The following is a 7,861-nucleotide window of genomic DNA, read 5'->3' as shown; positions in this document are numbered from 1 at the left end:
ACTCATATGTCATTGGAATGTGGACGTGTGTGAGGTAGGGTACCGAGCTCCAGATAGCAGCACTTCTGTTTTCACAAGGTGTCGGTTTCCTTTTATTCAAAAGCCGAAGGAGAAGGAAACTTCAATCATGTACCAAGAACACTGTGCGAGAGGCCTCCCTGTGGGTCTGTCACCTTCATACATGTGTGGCCCCATTTCACCTGGAACCCAAGGGTTTCAGTGGAGCAAATATGAAAATGTATTCCACCTACAGGGGTGTATTAAACTATTGCCCACTGGCATCAGAAGTGTTTCTCTTTTCTGCGGCTCACAGTACTTTTCAGTCTCTTAAAGACCACAGGCACCAAATAATGAATACGTCACACCCACGGTGTGGCACTAATGAGGGATAATGCCCGGTCCGGGGTGGGGCAGATGTGTTTGTTCCAGAGCAGCTGAAAGGGCATCAAGGTTTATGGCACAGGAAGAGGCGCAGTGTCCGAGCTCCCCGCCAGGGGGCGCCTACTTCTCTGGGGGGTTCGGATTCTTGCTCACTGTGAGGCCGTGTGACAGGTTGTGTCTGTCCTCTTTGGTCAGTCAGTGTCTGGGGAACGCCTGAAAGAGAAAGTCCCCTCTGCGGGGGTGGTGGGGACATCACACCTCCTGTTACACTGGACATCCCCACGCGTACACCCCGGAGGCAATGACGAGGGCCGAAAAGGACAGAGGCCGGGCCGTTATCGACGGTGGGTTCGATGCTTGAATCACCCGTGGAGTGAGATCTGACGAGTCAGACACCCAACGGGCCTGGTGAGAAGGGGGCGGTGTGGAGGGTCTGAGTAAGATCAGACACCGAAGGGGCCCTGGAGAGAAGGGGTCAGTGTTGAAGGACTGAGTGAAGTCTGACGAGTCAGACACCGAAGGGGCCCTGGTGAGAAGGCGGCCAGTGTGGAGGTTACTGAGTGAGTTCTGACGGGTCAGACACCAACCGGGCCCTGGTGAGAAGGCGGCGCGGAATGGAGGGGCTGAGTGAGGTCTGACGGGTCAGACACCGAATTGGCCCTGGAGAGAAGGGGGCAATGTGGAGGTTACAGAGTGAGGTCTCCGAGGGTCCCATGGAGGGGAAGGCGTCGGTGTGCAAGCAACGAGTGAGGTCTCTGAGGGTCCCGATAGAGGGGAAGAGGGGCCGGGGTTAGGTCAGGGGCAGTTTCTCCTGCTCGGATGTGGTTGATCTTCGGGAAGAGTCGGAGCATCGATGGAGTTACCGCTTAAAATGTCAGCTCAGTCTCTGGTCTTCAGTGCTGGGAGGAGGCAGCGACCCCCGGCGAGGCTTGTCAGTGTAAGGGAGGGGGTGATGGTGGTGGATGAGTCCTGTGACACTAGGGGTGAACCCTGTGACCCTGGAGTGAGAATTGTGACCCTGGGGATGATACCTTTGAATCTGGGGTGAGACCCGTGTACGTGGGGTGAGACCTCTGAACCTGGGGCTGAGTCCTGTGACCCTGGGGAGGAGACCTGTGGCCCTGGTAATGAGCTCTCTGACCCTGGCGGAGAGTCCTGTGCGTCTGGGGTAAAACCTGTGAACTCTTTAGTCCTGTACATGCCCCCCACGGTATCTGCAGTAAAATCATTATGATCACAGAGGAATACGTGGCCGCCGAAATAGCTCAGTTGGGAGAGCGTTAGACTGAAGATCTAAAGGTCCCTGGTTCGATCCCGGGTTTCGGCAGAAGTGTTTTATCTGTTCTTATCTGGCAAACATTGCATCACATTATTAGAAACCTGGAGAACCACAGGCTCTCGTATTCCACCTGTGCCCTCCTTTCTCGCCTCTCTCTTTATCCCTCTTCCTCCCCACCTTCCTTATCTGCACTCCCTCGCTTCCCGCCCTTCATTCCTCCCGCCCTCATTGTCATTATTTCAGTCTCATCAACTTGTATCATTCCGGCACAATCATACTGCTAGCTTGGGAGTTTCCAGGTCTCCAGACACTGTATGCACACTCACGAGGAGTGAGTGACTCCACAGTCCCACTCTTGATGTGACTCACACACTGCAGGCACACTCACACCCAGAGTGACTCCACAGTCCCACTGTCTGCGATGTGACTCACACACTGCGGGTGCACTCACTCCCAGTGAGTGACTCCACAGTCCCACTGTCTGCGATGTGACTCACACACTGCGGGTGCACTCACTTCCAGTGAGTGACTCCACAATCCCACTCTCTGTGGTGTGATCCGACACTGCGGGCGCACTCAACCAGGAGCGGATGCGTGGCTGGGTGGGGCAGCAGGGATGGGGGGAGGGGATGAGGGTGAGGTGGGGGAGGGGGGGGACACGGGAAAAATAATCAAAGAATAATTTTTTTTTTAAAAAACGTACCTCTGCTCCCGTGCCATGCGCCGCTCCTCTCCCGTCGCTGCTGCAGACACAGGCTCCCAGCCTGCCCTGCGCCGATCCTGACAGCACTGGCTGGGAGCGCCCTTGGAAGCGCCCAGCCAGGGCGCTTCCTAGCAGACTGGGAGATTGTGCTGCTCTCTCCAGCCTGGCAGCAGTGCGCATGTGTGTTTGGCCGCCTGAGACGGCTGGCTACACATACCTGGGCAGTGAGGGGGAGTGCACAGAGCACTCCCCTCGGCCCGTCACCCCCCAGTGCCCCGCCCTTTTTACACAGAAAGGATAATAAACCAAGTTTATCATCCTTCCCCTGTAAAAGGATTTGCAGCGCTTGCTGCTGGCGGGGGGATGCTCCTCCCCATATTGAGGAGCCGCCTCATGTTTTCTTTTGCATTTGGATAAATTAAAGATTAAAAAAAATCTGTGTAGTCCGTGTTTTATGAATGATATATGCAACATTTCGGACAGTAACTATGCATTGGTCCCTCAACAACCTCGCTTATTACAGACCCGTCTCACACGGTGAGATCTCACACATTTGAGCTGTGTCTGTGGTGGGCCTTGGGAGAGGGTTCAGCATCCTCCAGAACCGGGGGTCTCCCTGTAACGCAGCCCCTGCAGTTTCTGCATCTTCATCCCCCAGACCGCCCTTTAACCACCCACTGAACATCTAAACGCCGAGGAAAACACGTGCAGGTTTGCAGAGCCAGGATCCATCCATCTCTCACTATAACAAATAATGGTGGTTTTACCATTTGTTTTTTGACACTCAAACCGCCAGGCACTCAGTCCTGGTCATATGTGAGGCTTTCATCCTACCTGACTTTTTGTTTTACAAGCATGATTTTTCTTTCTGGGAATTGCACTTTCTTACATTATTATGTGTTTATTTTTTATCGTTATAATGATTATTTGTTTGCTAAGGGCACGTGGCTTAACATTAGCTGATGGGACCAGTTTAAGGTTGTACAGGCCACTGTTGTTTCACAAATCATTGAAAACAGAGCTCTCAAGTCTCCCACTGTGCTCTAAGTGATGCTCTAGGCCGGGCCTTCTTCCCGTTGTAATGTCAAACTCATTATAAAGAGACATTGGCAAAGCCAGTGGGTCTCACCCATGCACGAGCTATTGACTTTGCCAATGTGTTTTTCATCCATAATGTACATCAGCATGGCTGCTGTTCAGCATGGCTAAGTTAGTGCCAAAGAGGAGAGTGGCGTGGAGTGGCGTGGAGTGGCGTGGCATAGTGTGGAGCAAAGTGTCATAGAGTGTAGTGGTGTAGCATGGAGTGGAACGACGTAGAGTAAAGTGGCCAAGAGACTAGTGTCGTAGAATGTCATGGAGTGTGGCAGGATGGAGAGGACTAGAGTCAAGTGGCGTAGAGTGTCATAGAGTGGAGAGAGGTAGAATGTCATAGAATGGAGTGGAATAGTGTGGAGTGGCATAGAGTGAAGTAAAGTAGCATAGAGTGTCATAGAGTGGAGGGGTGTAAAGTGGCATATAGGGTCATAGAGTGGGGTGTTTTAGAGTGGAGTGTAATAGAGTGGAGTGCAGTGGCCTAGTAGAGTGGAGTAGAGTGTCATGGAATAGAGTGTCGTAGAGTGGAGGGGCGTAGAGTGGAGAAGAATGTCGGACATTAGAGGGGTATACAGTGGAGTGGCATCGAGTGGAGTAGAGAGTTGTATAGTGTTAAGGAGTGGTTTAGGTGGAGAAGAATGTCATATAGTGGAGTGGCATAGAGAGGCATGGCATAGAGTGAAGTGTCATTGAGTGGAGGGAGGTCATAGATTGTCCTGGAGTTGCGTAGAGTGGCAAAGAAAGGAGTAGAGTAGAGTAGAATGGAGTAGAATGTCATAGAGTGGAGTGGCATAGAGTAGCATAGCATAGAGTGGAGTGTCATTGAGTGGAGGGCTCTCATAGATTGTCCTGGAGTTGCGTATAGTGGTGTAGAGTGGTATAGAGTGGAGTGTCATAGAGTAAAGTGTCATATAGTGGAGTGGAGTAGAGTGCCATAGAGTGTTGTGGAGAGTCATATAGTAGAAGATCATAGAGTATAGTGGCGTAAAGTGAAGCAGAGTGGCGTAGAGTGGAATAGAGTGACAGAGTGTTGAGTGGAGTACAATGGAGTGGCATAGAGAGGCATAGAGTGGAGTAGAGTGGAGTGGCATTGAGTGGAGGGAGGTCATAGATTGTCCTGGAGTTGTGTAGAGTGGCATAGGTAGAGTAGAATAGAGTAGAATGGCATAGAGTGGAGTGTGGTAGAGTAAAGTGTCATGGAGTGGAGTAGAGTAAAGTGTCAGAGTGGAGTGGAGTAGAGTGCCATGGAGTGTTGTGGAGAGTCATATAGTAGAGGATCATAGAGTAGAGTGGCTTAAAGTGAAGCAGAGTGGCGTAGAGTGGAATAGAGTGACATAGTGTTGAGTGGAGTACAATGGAGTGGCATAGAGTGGCATAGAGTGTAGTAGAATGGAGGCGAATAGAGTGGAGTGGAGTGTCATAGATGGAGTGGAGTGATGCAGAGTGGAGTAGTGAAGTGGTGTACAGTGGCATAGAGTGTCGAAGAGTGTTTGAGAGTGGAGTAGTGTAGAGTGGAGGGGCAAAAAGCAGCATAATGTAAACTGAAGTTAAGAGTCATAGATTGGAGTAAAGTGTTGTGCAGTGGAGTGGCAAAGCGTAGAATGTAGTAAGGTGCTAGAGTGGCCTAGAATGCGTGGAGTGGAGTAAAGTGGCACAGAGTGTCTCTGAGTGGAGTGTCGTAGAGTGGCGTAGAGTGGAGTGACATAGAGTGCTGTGGAGTGCCATTGAGTGGAATGTCGTAGGATAAAGCGGAATAGACGGAAATAGGATCTAGTAGGGTGGCCTTGAGTCATATGGCATAGAGTCAAGCAGAGTGTCGTAGAGTGTCATATAGTGGAGTAGAGTGGAATGGAGAAGAGTGTCGTGGAGTGGAGTGGTGTGTCGTATACTAGAGTAGAGAATAGTAGTAAAATATAATTGAACTATCCATCTTTTGTCAAATTAATTTGGGAACTTCCCCTGTAAAATGACATTTAAATTGTATTTAGTTTCCACCCCTATTGCAGCCCTAAAATGTTTAAAATAAACTATTTGCCGCTATTTCCCTAAAATGTATTTGATGGAAATGCTCCAAGGTCCCTGTGAAGTTATATTAAATTTGTGGTGAGTTAAATGAAGACTTAATTTATGAAGTTGGGCGGGATTAGGAAACTCCACACTTTTCAGAGTAGGTTAAGTCTCCTAACTTTACTTGAGATAAGGTTTATCCTTTGTGGCCTTCCATGTATGATGTCCTGATGCAGAATGTCTCATGTAGGACATCCTCCAGCAAACACATGGAGGCAGGGCACCCAGGACTCAGGTAAGAGGAGTGGGATGGAGGGCTCTGAGCTGAGGCCAACTTACATTTATTTGTTTAAAGAACTTCATAAGCTTTGTATTTCGCAAAGCTGGAACAGTTTAGAAAATACACAAAATTGCAAATTAGCTGGCTACAACTGAGTCGTGCAGAATAGTCTAGTTGTGTAAAGTGCAGTGGCATAGAGTGGTGCGGAGTGGAGTAGTGTGGTGTGCAGCTGTGTAGAGTGGTGAAAAGAGCAGAGTGGTTGTGGTGTTATTACTATTTCTTTATTGTGTTTATCTCAGCATGGTTTCCCTTTATATGTATTGTGTTTCTTTTAGTTATGTATTTCTCTTAGTTGGTTTCTCCCAATGCTTCCCCTGCCTTCCTTTAGGCTCATAGACTCTCTGGAATTTGGAATGCTGGGGGAGTCTGGGAAGGAGATGTGAGGAGATTGGAGGATCTTGACTTGTGGGTGGATGAAGTTTCTTTTACGCATCAAACTGGAAATAAACGTACATTTAATCAACTACAAGTGTCAACTTGAATTTCTGCCTTGGATGACAGATTCACTACATTTTGGCGACGAGGGTGGTTCGAGACTTCTGAAACTGTACCTTGGAAACTTCAACATCTTCATTTATTCAGCTTCTAACGTTAAGAAAAAAAAAGGTACTGTCATTTTTTTTTCCTCTGTTTTTTGTGGCTCACATTTTTTTTATTTTTATTTTTTCAACCTGTTTTTGAGCCACATGGTAATTCTTTTCGTGTCTATTTATAAATTTAATAGACGCGTCTTTCAACTGTCTCCTTTCCTCGTGCCTCTGGAGACGCGTGCTGTTGATTTTGTTGCCAAAGCAACTTGAACGCAAGCCTTTCTTTCCCGGCCGCGCTCTCTTGAGATACACGCGCTGTTTATTTACCTGCTGTTGAATTTGTTGCTATGGCAACGTGAACGCGTGCCTTTATTTCCCGGCCGCGCTCTCTTGAGATACACGCGCTGTTTATTTACTCGGCTGTATTCAAGGGAAACACGCTCCACAGGGGATACGACGACTCGTTTTTCAACTCGAGTTATTCAACAAATAAACAGAGTTTAGCTCTAAATTATCCGTTTAAAATTGCTATTTTATTACGTTTATTTTTGGAAACAAGTTGGCCTGCTCTACTCTGTCATTGTTTTTTTCTGGATATTTTATTTCTTTTAAGTGGCACTTCATTTTCTGTGTTACATTTTTTTGTACAAACATTTTTCTTTCCCTGCAATAATAAGTGATTATGCAGAACATTACACCTCCACCATTTTTTCTTGCGCTTCCTGGAGAACCTCCTATATCGTGGCAAAAATGGAAAAAGGCTTTCCTGACTTACATGCACGTCTGTGGCAGCAACCTATCCTCTGAAAGAAAGACTTCTGTTTTACAACATTGTCTTGGTGCGGAGGGTCAAGAAATCTTGGAAACTTTACCTGCAATAACAACATCAGATGGTGCGGAAGGTGACAACTCTTTGAATGAATTTGATTCTACTTTACTTAGACTGGACAATCACTTTCTTCCCAAAGTTTCTATCATTTTACAACGTTACTATTTTGGGAAACGTTAGCAGATGGATGATGAATCTATTGAAGATTTTGTCACAGCTTTACGCAAACTAGCTTCATCATGTAACTTCGGAGAAAATCTAGAAGAACGTATTAGAGACCAATTCATGCTTGAATGTAAATGCGACAAAGTAAGAGAAGCATTATGGGTCAAAAGTGATCCATCACTAGATGAAGTGTTAATCATTGCTAAGCAAGTTGAACATTCGATGGCTTGTATTGATAATTTGAGGAAATCCAAAGGTGTTTCTATGGAGGTCCAAGCTATAAATACAAAAACTAATAACAAGTTTCAAGCAAACATTAGAGCAAAACTGATGTGTTTTAGGTGTGGTACTACAACTCATTTAGCTAATAGCCAAGATTGTCCTGCTATTCATATTATTTGTAACAAATGTTCCAAGAAGGGACATTTTGCTAAGTATTGCAAATCATTTTCTAAGTCTAAAGTCAAAGTTCAGGAAATTGATTGTAATGATGATCGAGATTTTGTTCTTCAGATTATTTATGATGTTAATTGTG

The 7,861-nt window shown here is 47.0% G+C and overlaps 1 non-coding gene across 1 annotated transcript; it reads left to right on the top strand.

Moving 5' to 3' along the window:
• Window positions 1-1,635: 1,635 nt before the first annotated feature.
• TRNAF-GAA (transfer RNA phenylalanine (anticodon GAA)) lies at window positions 1,636-1,708 on the top strand. Its single transcript has one exon. It is a non-coding gene; the product is annotated as a tRNA-Phe (tRNA).
• Window positions 1,709-7,861: the final 6,153 nt, after the last annotated feature.

This window comes from Pleurodeles waltl, unplaced genomic scaffold, assembly GCF_031143425.1.
Source record: "Pleurodeles waltl isolate 20211129_DDA unplaced genomic scaffold, aPleWal1.hap1.20221129 scaffold_67, whole genome shotgun sequence".
NCBI lineage: Eukaryota > Metazoa > Chordata > Amphibia > Caudata > Salamandridae > Pleurodeles > Pleurodeles waltl.
The sequence above is the reverse complement of the archived record's forward strand: the minus strand, read 5'-3'. Positions and strand labels throughout refer to the sequence as shown.